Here is a 21,282-nt window from a genome sequence, read left to right on the forward strand (position 1 = left end):
TAACCTTTACCCCATAGCAATAGGCAGCAACGCTTTTAAAATCCCAATTCTCTGAGAGATTAGAAGCAGTATGCATCTGGCAATTGTCGATTTCGAAAAACAAACACCCTCAGGGGCTTGAAAGCAGTAGGGCATTCAGCAGCTAACGCTGTCTCCTTGAGTTAGGGCAAAGCCAGCATGCTTATCCCCTCGACACTTCCTCTTCTCCACCCGCAAAGGCGCCTAGCCTCACAGCAGAGAGCTAGCCTTCCCAATCCCCTCACACTCCTCCCTCTGATCGCCCACCCGCGGAAGAGGTTGCTAAAAATAGCTCCGAGTCAAGGCTGCACTTTCTGTAAAGTGTTGGACCAGTGGGCACATAGCAGTCCCTGCAGCCAGGTGGCTGGAGTGCTAGAAGCAAGAAACAGCTTTCTCCTGCTCTTCCCTCCCCCCACTTCTGGGTTTCTAAAAAAAAAAAGTTTTCACAGGTCTCTAAGCCCCCGCACCCCAGCTGTTGCACGGGGTCTGGATGCAGACCCCTGCCAGATTCAGCAGTGTGCTGTAGTGGCTGCTGAGCTCCCCACCTTGGCCAGGGTTAAAGGCGTCCAGAGCAGGCAGAGCGGTGCGCGCCAGGCTATTTTTACTTGCTTCCCCCGCGGCTCCACGCTCTCCCCCCTTCTCAGCAGTTGCACATGCCAGGTCTGCTCAAGGCATCAATGAAAACAGCAGTAGAGGCGGCTGAGCTCCTGCAAAGAAAAAAAAAAAAAAACACGTCGCATGCCTGGCACAAAGGTGGGAGGGGGTAAGGAAAGACCCAGCTGGGGCTCCTTGGAGGAGAGGGATTCTGGGGTTCAGTTCTTAGCAACTTCCCTTGAGAAGGGGAGGAATTCAGACTTGGTCAAACGTGCCCAGTGGAGGCATCCAGGCGCGTGACAATCACTTGGTTTTCCTCCAGGAACTTGCTGTTTTTGGAACACACCAGGACTAGAGCAGTAGTTCCAAAAGCGGAGGTATTATGGGTTTGCCTGCATTATGGTGGGAGAGAGAGGCAAGGACACCTGTGTGTGTGTGTGTGTGTGTGTGTGTGTGTGTGTGTGTGTTGGTGGTGGCAGTGGTCCTTGTCGTTAATTCATCGTGTTTATCAAACACTGACTCTGTACTAGAAATAATTAGGTACTCCAGATTGAAAGATGAAGGCAACCAGGCCCCTGCCCGTAAGCAACTCACCGTCTGGTGGTCAGTAGTGCCCAACAATCCAGATAATTCTGTAGCACTTTTCCTACTTTCTGTTGGTGTTGTTTGCAAGCACTTTATCTCTTTTCCTCTTATAATAATCCTGTGAAGTAAGCAAAGGTTAGTATTCATTTCATATCCCCATTTTATAACTGAGGACACTGTGGCTGAGAGATCAAGCAGTTTCTGAAAGTCACCTGGTCAGCTAGGACAGTCTTGGAACACAGACTGTCCTCACTTCTTTTTTTTTTTTAATTTTTAATGTTTATTATTTTTGAGAGAGAGACAGAGAGACAGAGACAGAGACAGAGTGTGAGTAGCGAATGGGAAGAGAGAAAGGGAGACACAGAAAGCGAAGCAGGCTCCAGGCTCTGAGTTTTCAGCACAGAGCCCAACACAGGGCTTGAACTCACTATCTGGAGATCATGACCTGAGCCAAAGTCGAATGCTTAACCAACTGAGCCATCCAGGCACTCCAGATTGCCCTCACTTCTGATTCACTGCCCTTTGCCCCACACTTGCTACTTCTAAAAAGATGTCATGTGTGAATAGGAGTGGGTTAAAGGAATGGGGAGGATAGAGATACTTTGGAAGGGAGAGATACAATGTTGGGGGTAGGCAAGGATGATGGGAGAAGCTGTTTCTCACAAGGTAAAGACAGGGAAAGACATTTGAATTGTTAGACAGGAAGGAAAAAGTGAAGAATAAAGCTATTTACGTTGTAAGCAAAGCCTCCCTCAATAAGTGAAGTTCAGAGCTAGGGCAGTGGGAACACTAGGGGCACAGGCTTAGTGGGCAGGGTACGTTCTGGGTGGCACTGAGTGCACTCTTTAACTACTTTGGCCTCAGTCCCCTTTAACTTGAGCCGATTTCCCTTATGGTGCAGGGTAGGCAGAGGATATAAGGAAATACTGTGACAGTCCCTGGAACGTAACATACATGAAGCGATATCCGTATCATTTACACTTTGTCCAGCTACTTGATAGGCTTCTCCTCCTCAACTAAACGCATCATCACCTCTGCTCCCCACCTATCATCAGAAACTTTCTGATATGGCCTTCTGAAATGTCTGCAAAGCCTTTAGTCGGACTGTTCCATCCCACTATCCTTTTCGGTTCTCTCCCAGTGCCTGAGGCAGGTCATCTTCACTTTTGCCCTCACTAAGGCAGTAGCCTCTCAACTGTTGGTCTCCTTCTCCAATCCATCCTCATTATCATTGCTCAGTGGGTTTTCAAAAGCACCAAACTGCTCATGCTCACACATCTCTTTAAAATCTTACCATGTTGCCCTACTGAATACAGGATACAAGATAAAGTCCAGTTTCCCTAGCATAGTACACAAAGTCCTTTAATGCCTGTCCTATGCAATTCTCTGTACAGATCACTTTCTGCCCGAATACTTTTGTGCATACTTGTCCCTCTGCCTGGGCTGCTCTTTTCCCTTCTTCTCTGGAAAAAAAAATCTTCCTTAACCTGCAAGATTCAACTCAAAGGTCATTTCCTCTGGGCAGCCTTCCCAGATCTGCATTGATCCTCCACCCTCTTGGGGAGTGAGTACTCATTCTCCTTCTTCTGTGTTCTTAACACACGTCTCACTTTTCTTATTACAAGATGATTGGCTTTTTATATGTCTGTCTCTTCAGAACTTTTCTTTGGTATACCTTGTTCTTAACACTGTGCCCGACACATAGCAGATAATAAATGCTGATAAATTGTTGAATGTGAGCTGATTCATGTGATTATGTACAAGCAAGCTCATGAGCTTTCTGGGTTTTAGCCACTCAGGATATTCTGAAAATTGGGCTTCCTATCTCTCACCTCTCTGCTAATGTTGCGGACCTTTAAAACTCAAAATGACTAAAGATTCTGGGAATCAAGTTGCCACAGTAACTCAAAGCATGGGTACATTTTGGCTATTCATGTACCTATTCAATATTCTGTAATTACTGACTCTTACTATGGGGTGTTCATCTGAATAGCAGATAAATGGATTAATCACAATGCCCAATTACGAACCATGGGGGGATAATGGACTTTTCTGAGCTGCTCCTTGCTTTACTGATTCTTAGTGAAAGCCTGATGCATTATTTATGGTGATGACTCCCTGATTGGGGTTTTAGCACCTCAGAGGAGAGCCCGAGGGGTGAGAAAAGAGTTTTAGCAAAGGAGTCATTTTGGAGACTGTTTTGTTTTGTTTTTTTAAATGTTCTATTGACTTACTGACCCAGGGAGTGATAATAATTATGGGTTGGGAAAAATCCTGCAATGGGACAAGGGGGTTAGTGTTATAGAGAGCACAGAGCTGACTTCTGACATGGTGTATGTGGCTAAGGGATCCCTCTCCTCGGGAAGTTCCTTTCAGCTGAAGTGTGTGGTCCCATAGCACAAAAGTCAGGGAACTGAGGAGGAAGAGAAGAAGAGGAGGCAGTATCCAGCCCCACTTCTTTGAGGATGGTCTGTATTCACATCTCCTTCCAAAGAGTGTGAAAGCTAACTTACCATGCCAGCTCTGGAACCAGACTGCTTGGCTTAAAATCCAGCTCTGAACTTAGTAGATGTGTTATGTTGAGTGTAACCTCTCTGGCCTCATCAAATTGTCGTGATAATTAAGTGAATTAATTTGCGCAAAGGGTTTAGAATGTAGTGAGCTCTGGATAGGTGTTTATGCTATTAGCCTGCTAGCTTGTAGGAGTCTTGCTGAAAAAGTGCAAACTGGATGAGCTCTCCCACTTGCTTGCTTCTCCAGCTGAAGTGATCCATAAACCATAATCCACATTGATTTTTCCTCCCTCAGCAAACACCAATTTCAATCCTTAAGCAAGCTCAGGAGCATTAAGAAGATACCCATATCCCACCCCCTACCCCCGCCCCGTACTCCCCTCCCCCCAGGGAAATTCGGCTTTTCAGAGAGTCCTAAATTGGCTTTTGGCTGTCAACGAGGGTGAAACACAACACTCTTGTCTCCAATTCAGGAGTGGGTTTCATTTCCTCTTTGCTAACTGAAATGCAAAGTGATTATCACATACCAGTGTGGAACATGCAAACATCTGTAAAAACAGTACTTACACCTTGGAGTCTAGTGTGCCAGCAGGGGAAAAGTCGGCAGCATGACAACATGTGAACTGCCAAGGTAACTGGAAGCCGGATTGTGTTGTGTGAAATGCAGGCGTTATGTGCCATTGTGAACTGACTTGGAAAAAAGCATGGAGAGAACACAAGCAAAAAGTTCTCAAAGGGTCGCTCTGTCCTTGCTTCTGCTGCTGCACACACTTCACCCAGGACACAAAGTTGGCTGCTGGGTCTCTCATTGAAAAGTTTTAGGGGTGCCTGGGTGGTTCAGTCGGTTAAGCACCCGACTTTGGCTCAGGTCATGATCTCATGGTTCATGGGTTCAAGCCCCGTGTCGGGCTCTGTGCTGACAGCTCAGAGCCTGGAGCCTGCTCCAGATTCTGTGTGTGTCTCTCTCTGTCCCTCCCCTGCTCATGCTCTGTCACTCTGTCTCTCTCTCAAAAAAGAAATGAACATTAAAAAAATTTTTTTAGAAAAGTTTTAGAGAAGGTGATTTCTCCAAACTTATGTATCTCAGAAGGAAGTTCTTCCTTAAGTGGGGCTCAATGTCTTCTAGTGTAATCCGAGTCACCTTTGTTCATATTATTCTAAAAGGAGATAAAAGGTGGCCGGTTGTTTTTGCATTTTGGGCTGTATTAGGGCTGTCTCACCCTCTTTACTGGCTTTTGTTCCAAGGTATTCCAACCCAGTCTCTGATATTCTGACATTAGCCTTCTCATATGAATAACCAGGAGAGGATTGTTCAAGAAAACTTGCCTTTCCAGTGTTACCCAGCCCATTGGATATTTCACACATCAAATGGCTTTTCTGCTTCACTTGTTATTAGAATTCCCTCAAGCATCACAGCTTTCCCCAGATTTGTAATGGGTGACCCATAAGTAAAGAGTTTTTCTAAAGTGTAATTTTATAAGAGCAAACAGCTAGATGTGCACTTTTTCATAAAGTCATAGAACCTTAGAGCTGGATGGAAACACAAATCATTTAAACTACAAGATGGAAAATCTTGTCCAGTATCACAGAGATCTTGAGTGCTGGTGTTGAGACTGGTTTACTCCTAGGTCAAAGCCATTTATATGTTGGCATTTGTACACCGGCATTGGTCCTTTAAACATAGCATCTGATTTATTGTTTTTATATTTTTGTGCTAATTTTGTAGTATGTCCTGATACGTGATATCTGAAACCAGAGTTTCTGTACATAAGATCTAGGAACTGTGAATAATGAGATCTCTTTCCTTTTCACATGACATTTAAAATGCTTTGGCATATATCATCTTGGTCAATGTATACTATTGTGCATTACATACATACACACATGCATTATATAATGTATGTCAGATGTACATACATAACATATATGAGTTACATACTATCCCTATTGTACAGATGAAAAAGCCAAAGCACAGACACACAGACAGTTAGTGTTACTTGCCTAACATCCCACAAATAGTGAGTGGTAGAACTAAGATTCAAACTCTAGTTTTCTAGCCACCAAGACCTGTGCTTTCTCTTCTCCAGCCTACCAGGCTATGAAGGCACCTGAGGGACCAGAGTAGAAACTTAAACTATGAAGAGGAAGAATGGAGATATCAAAAGGAGATGTGAGGAATGGTGGGTTTGGAAGAAATTGAAAACAAGACTTCACCCCCACCTTTCGTTTTCCAGGGTTTCTTTTTCTGCCGCCACTACCACCCTGCAATCCTCATTTTTCACAGTCCTCAATGCGATGCCCTGTGGGTGGCAGGGACCTGATATGACTTGTGGCTGGGACAATCCTCATTCCACACCGCCTACTCCTGTAAGATATCCTTATGCACCAGCCTGGAGTCCTAATTGGTGGGCCAGAGGAGAAGCTCTTGTTTAACAAAGTATGCCTCTTTGGAAGCCAGACCCAAGGCCATTGGATTAAACCTGGACTCTCATCCAGCCTCTTCTGGGGGTGAAATGAATAGCAAAGATTCCAGAACAAGAACTTTGTTTTTTAAATGTATCTTGGTAATTTTATCACTTATGTTTATTTTCTAGGGCTGCTGTGACAAAGAACCACAAACAGGCTGGCTTAAAACAACAGAGGTGTACTCTCTGGCAGTTCTGGAGGCCACAAGTCTGAGATCCAGATGCTAACAGGGTCAGTTCCTTCTGAAGGCTCTTAGGGGGAGCTTGTTTCTTGATCCTTCCCCAGCTCCTAGCTGTTGCCAGCTATGTTCAATATTCCTTGGCTTGTAGACACATTGCTGCAGTCTCTGCCTTCATCTTCACATAGGTTTCTCCCCTGTGTGTGTGTCTGTATTTCTTCTTCTTAAAAGGACACCAGTCATACTGGACCAGAGCCCACCCTAATCTAGTAAGACCTCATTTGAACTTGATTACATCTGCAAAGAGCTTATTTCCAAGTAAGTCATATTCCTAGGCAACAGGGGTTAGGACTTTTTGGGGGAGGGGGACTTGATTCAGCTTGGTTCAACCCACCACGTCATCTGACACAGTGTCCACATACAGTAGGTCTGAGCTGAAATGGCTGACAAATGACTGAATTAATACATAAAGGCCTCAGAGTAGTTGCAAAGTCGATGAAGGTAGTCTCCCTCCTTCAAGTCTCTTTCCTCCCGCTCACTCAGCGGTCCACTTTGCCCATGGACTTCTCAGTGTCTTTATCAGGCCTTCCTTCCTTGTGTTGTAGCAATAATTAAAACAAGAGCCGCCATCTTAATGTCTGTACTGTGCGTTGGACAGTGTTAAGTACTTTGTAAGCATCACCATATTTAATTTATACAACAAGATTACAATGCAACTCCTATTTCTATTTTGCAGTTGAAGACATGGGAATCTGCGGTGGTCAGTTGTAGAGCCAGAAAGTAGCTGAGTTGGGGTATTCTCAGACTTGGAATGTGCTCTGCTGTTGACTCAGGCCTCTCTCCTTTTTTTATCCATATCACCAACCTCAAGCTTATTCTCGTCTTTGCCCTACACCAGCTCCCACCCACTGAAGGTTTTGGGAATCTGGGAAGGAAGTGATACACTTCCATGCAGGAGAAAGGGACTATAGCTAATTGGAGCCTGTCAGTAGCAGGCTCCATGTATTAGATCCCCTCATCCTCCCAGGAGATTTGCTTTGTCGTTGCCAGAGGAATTATTTTGGGGGTAGAGTTGTGAGCCCATTACCAGCTTATTTGAGGGGCAATTCTGGAGGGCAGGAGGGATAAGGATTTTCTTGGTGCCTTCCAAACAATTAAATCATGTGGGCCACTGACTTCTCCCCTGAGGCAGTTCTGTGTGACAGGAAGTGTGCAGCCCTTGGGACTGGCACGCCTGGGGTCGGATCTCAGCTTATCAGCCTGCTGCGCAAGTTACCATCATCATCTGTGCCTTGGCCCATCATCTATGATATGGTAATAGCACTTTATCCCATTGAGTTATTATGAGGATTAAATGGGTTATTTCACGAAAAACTACGTCTGGCACATGGTAAATGCTCAAGAAAGATTAGCTGTTATTTGTAATCTGGGCTTATCTAGTGCCATCCCAAAGGGGGAGTGGATGAATAAAGGGTCTTTACCACCGATGTCAGGGAACCAGTTTCAGTAGAGCTGGATGGAGCACAGTGGCCAGGGGAGGGCGTCTTTGATTCAGATCATACAATCATTGAATCACCAATTCATTTTCAGGTCAGCCTGCCAGAGCCATGAAGACAACTGAAAACAAGGCTCTTTAGCAGCCCCCTCCCAGGGGCCACTAGTCCTCAAGTGAAGTGCTTCAGTTACAGGAGGGACCCACAGGCTGGCTTACCCCACTCCAAGCTCTAGGAAGCAGGTGTTTGGCAACATCTTAAGAATGAAATGGAAACCTCACTCGGTCCCTAACAATGTGAGAGAAATGGGGGATGGGAGAGTCTCAATCATGCTTGATTGCAGACCTTTTGAGGGAAGGCCCATTATCACAGACTTCTCTGTGCCCTTCACAAGCCTTGCGGCTAAGAAGAGAGAAACTCCTACCTGTTGGCTACTGGGTGGATTGATAACTCCCCCCGCCCCGTTCCCACCGAGAGAAACTGAGGCACAGGCAAAAGGAAGAGGGAGGATGGAGATATTTCCCAGGCTCATGTGGCAAATTGGATGTTTAATTACTGAGTTAAACTCCCTGTCCTCTTAGCCATAAATCTAGCAGAATATATCACTGTGTGTGAGGCCTCACCCGAGGGAGGTACAGCTAAGACCCAACTAGGCTAATGCCACTATAAAGGGAAGGCTATTAGCAAATTCATCAATTAGGCCCCCATTTGTAGCTCAGTTGTGAAAGGTAATCTCTTGTTAGCTGAAGTAAAGAACAGTGGTGGCCTTTCTGGAAAATGGAAGACTGTAATTCCCACAGAAGCCTTCAATTCAAGGACTTCATCTCTCTCTGACAAGCAGCTATGACAGCCCTTCTCTAAGGAGGCTCAATCAGACAGTCCCACAAAAATGATTACAGCCCATCATGAGTGTAAACAGGATCCTAATTAAGGAATGTCTATATTTACGTGCATTTGGTCGACTCTTGCCTCCAGGTACATAGTAGGACAGTGATGAATATTTCTTAAATGAATAAAGGAAGTCAACCTGTATATCATACATATGCCAAAGATTCTGTTAGAATCTTTTCCTACTCTCCCTTCTCCAGAATAAAAGCTATTGTCCCATGGAGGCACAGGAGAACATTTTGGTCTTCATCCCTTTGGGATTCTAAAACCCATTTTACAGGTTAGCCATGAGGATTAAATTTGATCATGGAATAAGACATAAAGAAGAATCTCTACAAACGTTTTATTCTTTTTCCTTCTGTTGTAACTGCTTATTAGGCCAGTGTTTTTTGTTTGTTTGTTTGTTTTTGTTTTTTTTTTAGGGGAAAACCTGTAGTTCAAAGTCACTTCTAATGTTCCATTTGAGTAGACATAAATGACCTAATCCAGACTGTAGGGTGTGTGGGTGTGTTTATGTGCAGGGATGTTTATGTACACCTAAGTTTGTGGGTCCCTGATGCAGAAGTACATCCTTGTATGCTTATGTACTTATCCTACGTGGTTTGCAGTTTGTAGTAGGAGATATATAAGGGACACATTTAATCACTAGCCTGGAGCTTCCGAGCTCAAGCCAGTGTCTGATGAGTCAACACGGAGAAGCGTGTCCTATGGGGGACCCATGTTGGGGTGAGGGTGAGTGTGGGAATCTGAGGGAGAGTCTTGTAGAGACAGACCTGAATTTCAGGGTCATGAAGATTAGGCAGTGCCGACTTTGCAGCTGATGCACGACATTTATTATGCAACTCGGACACTGTGGTTTTCCTCTGGGCTGGGCTCTGAGTCACCTTCTTCTCTACCTACCCATTCTGTCCAGGTCATCTTATCCCCTCTCTTAGCTTTATTACTAGTTTATGTGTTGATGACTCCCAGACTCCAAGCTGTAGCCCAGATCTGTCCTCTGAGCTTGGACACACATAGCTAACTGCCTATGGGACACCCCCACTCAGATGTCTTGCTGGCTCCCTTGCGAGATAGCATTTCTTCCCACCAACCTGCCTCTCCTCTGCTGACCCTCACCCTGCTTAGTAAGAATCTACCAGTCACAAGCCCTGACTCTCCTATCTCCTTTCTTCATGGTGAGTGATGATTCTACATCCTGCAAGTTTGTTTCTTTGTCCTGAACCTGTCCTCCCCTTCCTGGCCCCACTTTTGTAATCCTGGTTCATGGCCCACTCTCGTTCCCCATCTCTTGCCTGATCTCCACAGTAACCTTCTGGACACTGTCCTCACATCCTCCCTTCCTTGCTTAGATTTGTTCTCATAGAAGCATGAATGCATGTTCTGAAATGGAAATCTGATGATACTTCTCACCTCCTTAATCCCCTTCAATGACTTTTCCATTTTCATTAGGAGAAAGGTCTCCTGCTTACCATAGCTCATAAGGCTCTGCTCGGTCATGCCCTAAGCACTTTTCCACCTTCCTTTCCTTAATTTCTTAGAAGTCTTTTGCTCCTATGCCAGCTATACTCAACTGCTTTCCTCCCTTTACTTCCTGGCAACCTACTACTCTCCCTTTAGATCTCTGCTTAGATGTCACCTCTTCTGGAAGCCTTCCCTGACACTACCCCCTTATCCAAGTCTGACTTTGTTCTCCCACCCATGTGATTCCATAGTACCTGTGCATCCTCTGTCATGGCACACATCACACTGTACTTGCTGATTTCCTTGTCTATAAGTCCACCATAAATTTTGTGAGAGTAGGGGCTGTTCACAATTGAACAGCACCTACCACAGTGCTTAGTACCTATTAGAGGTTTAAAATCATTTGCTCAATGATCATTGCTACATGTACCTTTCCTGTACAGAAAATGTTCTACGGATGCTAGTGTTTAAATGGATATCTATCCATTCTCTCCCTTCCTAATGCAACTATGGTCAGTTACTTAGGATTCCACTATAGAAAGAAATCCTCCTGACCTGAAGCCAGGCTGTAGTTAAGCTGACACAGTTAGATGTTCACTGCTGATGGACAAAGCCAGAATTGCAAGGAGAAAGTTTATACTCAAGGAAAACCCGGTAAGGGGAGATTTTTGGATAAACAAGGGTCTAAGTTTAATGCCCTCCTGAACAGGTAAGGCGTAAGCCCCAGAAAGGGTAGGGGTCAGGGTTTTGCCTGAGAAATTGGGAACTACTGCACTTTAGCAGTGACAAGATGCAGCATAGAGACTATGGAGGCTCCCCTGAAAAACCTTGCTTGAGGCAGAGGAGTTCGGGGATTTGGATCAAACAATATATTTGTTCCCAACATCACTGACTGATGTGAGCAGGAGACTGAGTAGGGGATGTCCCAAGACAAGGGATCTGAACTGCCCTGAGGCTCTGGCTCCTAACTGCAGGCACTCCTAACTGACTTGGGCCCCAGCTGCTCTGCAGAGTGGACACAATTCCTGCCTAAAGCTTTGCAGAGGCTCCTTTATTCACCATTATCTTGGTCCATCACTGCTACTCACTCCTCTGTTTAAAGGTTAAAAATAAGATGCTCCATTTTCCAAGATGTGAAGAAAACTAAACCACTGGCTTGGGCTTCCAGTACTGCAGGGTCCTAGGATTTTGTCTACCAGGCCAGATCTGGTGGCTTTTCTTGGAGGCTTCACGGAAGCTCTGCCAAGCCCGTGCCCACCTCTTTTTCTTCTTCCAGCTCTGCTTCAGCATCAAATATCCACAGTCTTAGAGCTCTTGAGATCCATGCCCTCACCTCTGGAGTGTACCCCGTATGATCTAGTCAAGACAGTCAGGCTCTGTCCTAAGCACTAAGGAGGAAATGCCTCAACTTTTGCTTATTCATTCCAGTTCCTCAAGCCCTTGGCTGATACTAGGTAGTGTAGAAGGAGTTAAAAGCCAACAGACAGAACCCATGGTTCTGACTCTGTTGCCATCTGCCTTCCATAACTCTCAGCGACCAAATGAAAAATGGATGAGTTGATCCTAATCTACCCTACTTGATAGGGATGCCCCTGAACTAAATGAGACAATGGGCATAAGGCCATTTGGGAAAGGGAGGAGGTATTGTGCAAGTCTTAAACTTTGTTGTGATTCACTTGCTATCTCAAGTGCCTTCCAGTGCAGCATTATGCCAATTTCCCCTTATTGAGTTGTCAGTGGAGTTGGAGACAAGCTCATCGCCATCCTCCACATGGCTTCCCCTTCCAGACATGCCCACGTGTGCTAAATTCGTGCTGTTCAAAATGGGAGATGTTTTCCCCCTCGGTGGCAAATGGCATAGAAAGTGGAGGTTTGGGGAAAAGCAAAAAGATGCTGTCAATCTGGGCTTTGGCTTGGTGAGAAGCAGACCTCTTTTAGGGTCCTGACTTGAACAAAGCATATAAGGGTAGGCTGTTTGCAGGCAGCTGTTTATCTGGGGAAAAGGAATCTTCCCCCAGAAACCACTGCCTTCATTTTTGCTCTCCACCTGCTGGCTCAGTCTCTTCCATTCTCTCTCACTTCCCAGGCATGGGCTTCTAGGCTTCGAAGAGCAATGGCTCTTTCTTTTTCAGGCAGGAGAGACTGTGAAGGGATTACCATTCAGGTGGTAGGGGGAGACAGCCACAGATTCTTGGTTCTGGACTCTGGGGGCCTGGATGTTGGAGAGAATCCAGTCTTGGGCAGCAGATCCTTTAATATCCACTTGACTAGGCAACTGATGGATAACCTTACTTTGTGCCATGGGTCTAGCTTATTCTGATGTGTACAGGGCTAAAGGAAAAGAAAGAGAAGGGGCACCTGGTGGCTCAGTCAGTTAAGCGTCTGACTTTTGTTTTTGACTCAGGTCATGATCTTACGGTTCATGAGTTCAAGCCCTGTGTCGAGCCCCATGTCAGATTTTATGTGGCTGTTGGTGTGGAGCCTACTTGGGGTTCTCTCTCTCCCTCTTTTTCTGCCCCTCCCTCACTCTCACTTGCTCTCTCTCTCTCTCTTTCTCTCTCTCAAAATAAATAAATAAACTTAAAAAGGGGAATTATTTGAGCTTCAAATTTCTTAAAGCCATACTTATTTGTCTTCCCCAGTGTGTGGTGCTGGACCATCATTTCTAAAGTGTTGGGATCTGGCTTATGTCCCAGATCAGGCCCAAACTAGGATGCTATACTCCTTTAGGTACTATGGCTGGTGCCAAAAGCTGAGCTTCATACTGGAGGCCTGGGGGAGCGATAATCCTATTTTACCCTTCTCTGACATGATCTTACTACCAACGTTGGAGACCCCTTTGTTATCCAGTATTTTTATGGACTCTCATCACACATGACAAATCAATAACATTGGACACTGTTGGTTATTGTATTTTTCTTGATAGCTTCTCCTTTTTGGTGTCCTAAGCCCTACTTTCTCCTGCCTCTCCCACATCTCTGACTGTTCTATCTCAATCTTTCATGTGGATTCTTCTTCCTATTCACCTCTTAGTGAGGCTGTCCCCAGATTACTGTCCCTGGATGATGTCATCCTCTTCTACATCTTGTGACATCCAGACCTGGCTGGATTTCCCTTTCTCAATATTCTGTAGGCACTTCAAATTCAACATGACCCAAACTGAGCTCCTTATCTTTCCTCTGAATGTGCTCATCTCTGTCTCCGTTTGTATGCCTGTCTCCATGACGGGCATTGCCATTCTCTCCATCGTTCTATCCAGAAATTAGGAATCATACTAGAGTCTTCTCTTATTCTCACCTCCCCTATTCCGATCCCAGGTAATACATAACAAAATCCTTTTAATTTTACTTCCTTAATCCTATTTTGTTAACATCTCCTTTTCCTTAGCCCACCGCCTTAGATCAGACACTAATTATCTCTTGTCTGGGCCCAGCTTCTGCTCTTGCTCCTTTCCAGTCCATTGGCTACACTGAAACACAATGCCCAGACACAGAAGAACTCAATGAATGTTAGTTGAATGAATGAATGAGTGAATGAGTTATAGGTAGAGATTGCCTGCTCAGAGGAACAATGCAAGGTGATTGTTCTGCAGCTGGTAGGCATTGTGAGTTAACATCAGGGATCACCATTCTTTATCTCATTTGGCCTTGGTGGTGATACTTGGATGTTAAATAATATTAGAATGAGGTCCAAGGGATTCAGGAAACCCGGCGATAGTCCAGGCTCTGCAATTTGCTTGCTATGGGACAGGTCTTTTCTGATGCTGTCTTTGACCCTGAGAGTACTGCAAAACAAAGAATCAGGGAGTTTGAGGTTCTCGGTTGCTTTTCATTTACCATGCAAGCATCATCCTTTGGGAGGAAGAAGAACAAATATTATGATAGAGAGTGAACCTGGATAGGTGGTTGAAGCCATATGGAGGTATTCTGGGAGTTCCTTACGTGAAGCATTGTTCAACATCCCCAGAATCACTCAATTCTTTCAGAAAGCTCTAATGTGGGCTTCTATGTCCTCTTTCTTTTTCTTTCTTTTATGACAGGATGGGCTTGATCTTGGGGATTCTGGAAGTCTTTTTTGCAGAGCTCTTACTCTTAAACCAAATCTAGTTTGTGCCTATTTAACAGATAATTCCTATTTAAGTTTCCCTTGTATTTCAGCTTGAGCAGGGATTTTACATTTAGGTTGAGTAGCTGGCTGATGACCCCAGTAAGTCCCTTAGGCTATTTGGGTCTGGTTAATAACACCTTACCTGAATCCAGGGGACAGGGATACATCTCTCATTGAGGTCCCTTTCTGGCTTCCACCTGTTAATTCTACTTTTCCAATTGCAGATTTCAGTGAATATAATTGTGCTCTATACTTGTACATACTATCTTCTCTTACCATGGTAAACTCCCTGTGATATCTTCTATGCTTTGTTGTACCTGGATATTTTTGGAGAGCTGGCTACTTGCCTCTTCCAGGCTACTTTCTTCATCAGTGTCAGGGAAGTGCACAGCGTCAGTGCTGTTCAAGGATTCTGGAGATGAAAACCAGTATATGACTAAATAGAGCACCAAAAGTTACTGGTCTCAGGAAAACATTTAGTAGCAACTATTTTAATTCAGTCATTGCTTCAGCAGATTCCTTCCCTACAGTATATTATTTTGCAGTAGTTCATTCTGTCCGATTTTAGATAATGAGCAATTACAATTATATCAGGTATTGCTCTAGTGGTTTCCTCCAAGGAGCCTAAGGCAACTTAGCACATCTTAGAATTCTTTTCCAGGCCCTACCTCTTGAAGGATAAGGAGGAACAAGGTGGATGAAGAGGGCAGGAGTGAGAGTGACTGTCTTTCAGAGAGGGAGGCTCTCAGGAGAGATGCTTCATCAAGGTCAGAGAGTTGGCTTCAGGGCCAGAGCCAGGGCCTAGGCACTGCTGGTCCTATATATCAGGCTACTGTGCTTATTTTCAAGTTTCTGCTAAATTCATCCTGTTTTTTCTGCTTCCTCCAAGGTGGTCTCTTATCCCTCACAGAAAGCCAAAGAGTTCAGTTTTCTCCAAGCTTGGTGCCTAATGAGCTCACTGACAGAGCCTTGGCTAGGTCTCAAACCAGGATCTTCTGGCTCACCTTGCCAGGAATGCCAGTGACCAGATTGATGTTGATGTGCGACTAGCATTTCAGGATGTGGACCAAATCTATTAGCTCCTTCACTGGGGCTCACCAATATGAGTTGGGTTAGGGGTCACCTTACCTCAAGGTGGGGGTGTAGACAAAAATATCTGTAGGCCCTTTTCAAAGTGTGCTGGTGTCTTACATTTGTTCCTCCAGTTTTCTCTCCATCCTTCTCCATCCTTCTCTGTGCCCTGGAAGACTGAGCTATAATGGACTACATCAATAGGCTCCCTTTCCCAGCCCCTCCAAGCTTCTGGCTGGTTGAGTTCCACCAGTGGGGAGCATCAGCAGACTAAAGTAGGGAGAGAAGTGAAGTCAGAGTAATTATTCCTCCAGTTCCTTCCCTATGGGGTCACAGTTGACTCTTCCCCAGAACTGAAGTTTTCATGTAGTCCTTTCCATATAACCCTCACCATCTCTGGGTTCCAGTAACTTCTCTCCTCTTTCCTCATCATACAGCTCCTGTGTTACGAGTCCTGAGGTACTCCCACTTTAGCTTCCATTGAAATACTTTTACTAACAGAAATATTTGATGGCATTCACTGAGTATTTACTATACTCCAAGCACCTTTCAAAGCTCTTTATATAGACTGTCAAATTTAATTTTTAAACAATCTTTGGAGTAGATACTAATAATGCCCTCAATTTACAAAGGAAGGAACTGAGATACAGACAAATTTAGTGAATTTGCCAGTGTCTAGTAACTGATGGACCCTGATTCCAAACATAAACAGTCATACACCAGAACCCAAATTCCCACTGGTTACCAATGTGATCGCTGGACCAAACAAATCAGCACCATCAGGGAACTTATTAAAAATGCAATTCTCAGCCTTGCCTGAGACATACTGAATCAGAGACTCTAGAGATGGATGTTGCAATCTAGTCTTCAGGTGATTCTGATGCCCACTCAAGTTTGAGAACCATTGCTCTACACTGAACATGGAACATGAATCTAAACACTCACCACTCTCTTTGAGTGAAATTCACTCTCCCTGTACCTTCTGGACTTGTGTGGCTGAATTAGCATGGCTGACTCCATTCTCTAACCTATTCTAGGCTGTCTTAAATACCATGAATTGCCCTTGGCTTTGGCAGTTTCTATCTTCTGTATTTTGGTTATTCTGATCAGCAGAAGCTCAGGTTCCCCTCATGGTTTGTTTCTCAGGGCTGTGTATCTATTTGCCCCAGCCTTTTTCTTTCACTGACCTTCTTCTTTTTGCAGACCTCAGCTCCCCAATTGGGAACACAATGGTGATAAATAATGGGAAGACATGAGACAAACTGCTCACGGTTTTTTTCATTTGGTCTCATAGACCAGCATTTAAAAATAAAAATATTTCTGGGACACCTGGGTGGCTCAGTCAATGAAGTGTCTCTTAATTTCAGCTCAGACTGTGATCTCCTAGTTCATGAGATTGAGCCCTATGTTGGGCTCTCTGCTGGCAGCACAGAGCCTGCTTGGGATATTATCTCTCTTCCTTTCTCTCTGCCCTTCTGCCCTCAAAATAAATAAATAAATAAACATCTTTTTAAAAATCAAGATATTTCTGATCAAAAGATGACATTATGGGACACCAGCCACCTCTTATAGAAGGTGCCCATCCTCTACCTGCTATAGCTCTCTGCTTACCCATGGTGGGTGTCATCACCTATATTCATGCACTCCACTGGTTCACATCACCAGTTTGGTCCCTGTGGACATGCTTTTTTGATTCTTGGGCCCCATGGTATTGAATCTAGTCCCTTTTCTTTCTGTAGTTGGGAATCCAAGGCCAGAGAGGGTAGAGGCTAACTCAAGGATGCACAGTGAATTAGTGGCAAGATGAGACTAGAAATAAGATATGTTGGATACAAGTATGACTTTGAATGGAAAATACTTTGGGCAGGGGCTGTCATTACTCATCCTACAGCTCAGGATCTTGACCTGGAGCAACACTGCTTCTCATAACTTTGTTAAAATTTGGGAGGCAGCTTCCTCTAGGCTTGATTCCATGTTCTGCCAATTTCTAACACAATGACCTTGAACTTACTTGTTTTCTCTGGGCCTCATTTTCCTTTCTGTAAAATAAGAATCATATATTCTTTCTTCAAAAGATTGTTGTAAGGTCAAGTGAAATGATAGTGAAAGTGCTCTTACCATAGTGCCTGGCTAACAAGTGGTAGCTGTTGTTTGTGGTGGTCAGTGTTGGTCAGGATTGCTACATGCTCACCTGTTTTGGGTGGATTCAGAAAAGTAGGCCTGGTTTGCATGTCACAGTTAGGCCCCAAGGGAGATGAGGCCACATGTGGGCCCCATTCATCAGGAAAGATTCCTGGGGAATGGAAGGGGAAACTGGACCCAGAAATAACTGCCTACAGCCAATTCTGAAAGCATGGAGGCCTTGAGTTCTGTCATTTGTTGGCATCAGGGACCTGGCAGAAGCCGCTTAAACTCTTTGAGCCTCAGTCTTCTCTGCTGGACCATTTGCCCATCCATCCATCCATCCATCCATCCATTTAATTAGTCACTTCTTCAATAAGCATTTGCTGAGAATGTACTATGTGCCAACCCCATGTCATGCATTATGATAAGTCCTGGGGATGCAACCCAGTAAGAAACCATCCTTGTTTTTGAGGAGCTTATGCTTTAGTAGGGGAGTCAGACAGGATACCAGCCATTACAGGGGATTTGTAAAGACTGAAGGAGGGGTGCCAAGGGAACCTCTATAGAAGAGAGACATTGGGTGAAAAGGACAAGACTTGTAATTTAAAATAAGACTTCACCATTTGCTAAGAACTGCAATGCAAGAAGAAAGGCAAAGGCATGCCCCCAAAAGGCCGCATGCTTCAGTGCCTTCCATTCCTTAACATTTCTTTTTTTAAATGTTTATTTATTTATTTTAAGGGAGAGAGAAAGAGAGAGAGAGAGAGAGAGAGAGAGAGAGAGAGAGAGATACAGAGAGAGAACACCAGCATGGGAGGGGCATAGAGGGGGGTGGAGAGAAAATCCCAAGCAGACTCCAAGCTGTTAGCACAGAGCTCAATGCTAGGCATGATCCCATGAACTGTGAGATCATGGCCTGAGCTGAAACCAAGAGTTGGACGCTGAACTGACTGAGCCACCCAGGCATCCCCATTCCTTAATATTTCTTAGTACATCAAAACCATAAGCTTTCTTTTATACAGACATGAAGCCTAAGCTTTCCTCTGTCAACTGTCTTGTGGTTGCACAGGAGACAAATTTCATGACACTCACCTGGGGAATAAATCCCATGATTCTTTTTTATTTTTTAAAGTTTGTTTATTTATTTATTTATTTTGAGAGAGAGAGAGAGAGTCTGTGAGTGGGGGAGGGGCAAGAGAGAGAGGGAGAGAGAGAATCCCAAGCAGGCTTCATGCTGTCAGCACAGAGCTCCAATAGGGGGCTTGATCTCACCAACACTGAGATCATGACCTGAGCCAATATCAAGAGTTGGTCGCTCAATCAACTGAGCCACCCACGTGCCCCAGCAATCCCATTGTTCTTAATAAGAGATCTTGGGACCCTCCGATTAGTAACTTTGAAAAACTGTCCTTAGAAAGGATTCTTGCAAAGCATTAAGGACGTATCATTCTGTTGAGAATTACCTTTCTCTAACAGTCAGATTGAATGTTCTGTGACTGATTTCTTCCGGAGGGGGTTTAATATGGCAGGGAAGAAGGTAGGGAGACTTGCTGTAGGAATGACATCTGAGTCTCCTTGAAGACTAATTGGAGTTGTCCAGATGTGGGTTGGACAAGTATGTGGCAGTTGATAGTGAGGAGCTGGTGATTCTAGAGAGAGGAATAGCAGGTACCAAGGCCAAGGGGCCTGGGCACAATGCATCAGGGGACACAGAGAAGGGCAGTGGGACTGGGGCAGCATTTGAAGACGAACCTGAGGAGTAGATGGGGCTCAGATCATGGCAGAGAGTAGAGTAGTGTAAAGTTTGGTAATAAATTTAGACTTTACCTGTGAGGACTTTGGTAGCTCAGCTTCTGCTTAGGCCTCATGGACAAAGGGTTTGCTAATAGCTAACCCAGTTTTCCTGGGCTCTGGAGTGTTCAGCATCCTTTGAAGTAAAGCAGGGCAGAGCAGGACATTCATAAGGGGGAGAATCTGAGAGCCAGCACAGTGTGGGGCCAGAGTCAAGCACAGACAGGTGGCAAAATGTGCATTGGGGGCTCTGTGAGTTAGAGCTGCCTGGTGTGGGGTGAGAGTGGGCCTCCAGGACTGACTTCCATCTGCTCCATCATGGCTGTTCAGCCCTTTTCTTTTCATAGCTCCCCCAGACACCTTGTCAAGAGAATCATTCATTCATGCCTTCAACAAATATTTGTTGAACACTCAGTGCCAGGCACAGTTCTATAAACTGGGATTACAGTAGTGCCTGATGGTAGCTACTGTAGCTCTTGTTGTGTGGGTAAGACAGACATAAACAAATATATGACCTATTATTAGGTAACAATACAAGTTCTGAAGAAAAATAAAGCAGGTAAGGGAATAGAATGTGATGGAAGGGGGTGTTTGCAGAAAGAGTAGCCTGGAGAGACCACTCTCTGCAAAGGTGAGATTTGAATAAAAACCTGAATTAGGTGAAAGAGGGAACAATTCAAATATATGGGGGAAGCAGTTGGCACAAAGTTCCTAGGTGGAGCAAGTTTTGGATGCACAAGCAGTAGAATGAAGTCCAGACTGTCAGAGACTGAATAGCAGGAAGGACTTTGAGAGGCTGCAGGGCCTTATAGGTATGAAGGAGGGTATGAAGTCTGGGGACAAAGTTTAGAACCTAGAACACTGAGGGGATGGCGGTTCGACTCTGTGCCTTCCTTCTTCTCCTTTAGCACATGGCCTCCTTTTGCTTCTAGATATTACATTTCTCAGGCTCCAGGACCCATAGGTATTCCTTGGGCAAATGGTTTTTGGGTCTTACCTTCTTCTTCTTTCATATCATTATTTCTTTTTCCTGCTTCAACTCTGTTAGTAATGAAGGTGATATTTTGTTTTGCTCTCTCAATTTTTTCTTGTTCTTTTTTTCAAGTTGAAGTATAGTTGACACACAATGTCACATTATTTTCAGGTGTACAACATAGTAATTCAACTAGTCTATACATCATACTATGTTCACAAACGTAGTTACCATGTCATCATGCACTATTACAATACTATTGACTATATTCCTTTCTCTGTACCATTCATCCTTATGACTTATTCATTCCATAATTGGAAGCCTCTACTTCCCATGACCCTTCACCCATTTTGTCTATTCCCCCACCCTTCTTCCCTCTGGTAACTATCAGTTTGTTCTCTGTGTTTATGGATATGTTTCTATTTTTTTCCATATTTGTTCATTTATTTTTTATTCCACATATAAGTGAAATCATATAGTATTTATCTTTCTCTGTCTGACTTAATTTATGTAAGATAATGCCCTCTAGGTCCATTCATGTTGTCTCAAATGGCAAGATACCATTCTTTTTTATGGTTGAACAATATTCCATTGTATACCACATCTTCTTTATCCATCCTTGCATCTAGGCATGGACACTTGGGTTGCTTCCATAATTTGGCTATTGTAAATAATGCTGCAATAAACATAGGGGTGCACACAATTTTTCACATAGTGTTTTTGGTTTCTTTGGGTAAATACTCAGTAGTGGAATTGCTAGATCTTTTGGTATTTCTATTTTTAATTTTTTGAGGAGCTTCCATGATGTTTTCCACAGTATTTGGTCCAATTTACATCCCCACTAATAGCACATGAGGGTTATCTTTTCTGCACACTTCTCTTCAACATTTATTTCTTGCCTTTGATATTAGCCATTCTAACAAGTGTAAGGTGGTACCTCATTTGGTTTTAATTTGCATTTCCCTGATGATTAATGAGGCTGAACATCTCTTCATATGTCTATTGACCATCTATACACCT

At 44.2% G+C, this 21,282-nt stretch overlaps 1 long non-coding RNA gene across 2 annotated transcripts; it reads right to left on the bottom strand.

The window, feature by feature from the left end:
* Positions 1-579: 579 nt before the first annotated feature.
* LOC122240279 lies at positions 580-19,754 on the bottom strand. Of its 2 annotated transcripts, XR_006219756.1 has the most exons (5): positions 19,326-19,754; positions 15,432-15,644; positions 14,621-14,715; positions 1,207-1,315; positions 580-725 (listed from the first exon to the last, which is right to left on the bottom strand). It is a non-coding gene; the product is annotated as an uncharacterized LOC122240279 (long non-coding RNA). The 2 variants fall into 2 exon arrangements; XR_006219757.1 differs by lacking the exon at positions 15,432-15,644.
* Between the last annotated feature and the right edge of the window lie 1,528 nt (positions 19,755-21,282).

Source organism: Panthera tigris, chromosome B4 (assembly GCF_018350195.1).
Source record: "Panthera tigris isolate Pti1 chromosome B4, P.tigris_Pti1_mat1.1, whole genome shotgun sequence".
Lineage (NCBI taxonomy): Eukaryota > Metazoa > Chordata > Mammalia > Carnivora > Felidae > Panthera > Panthera tigris.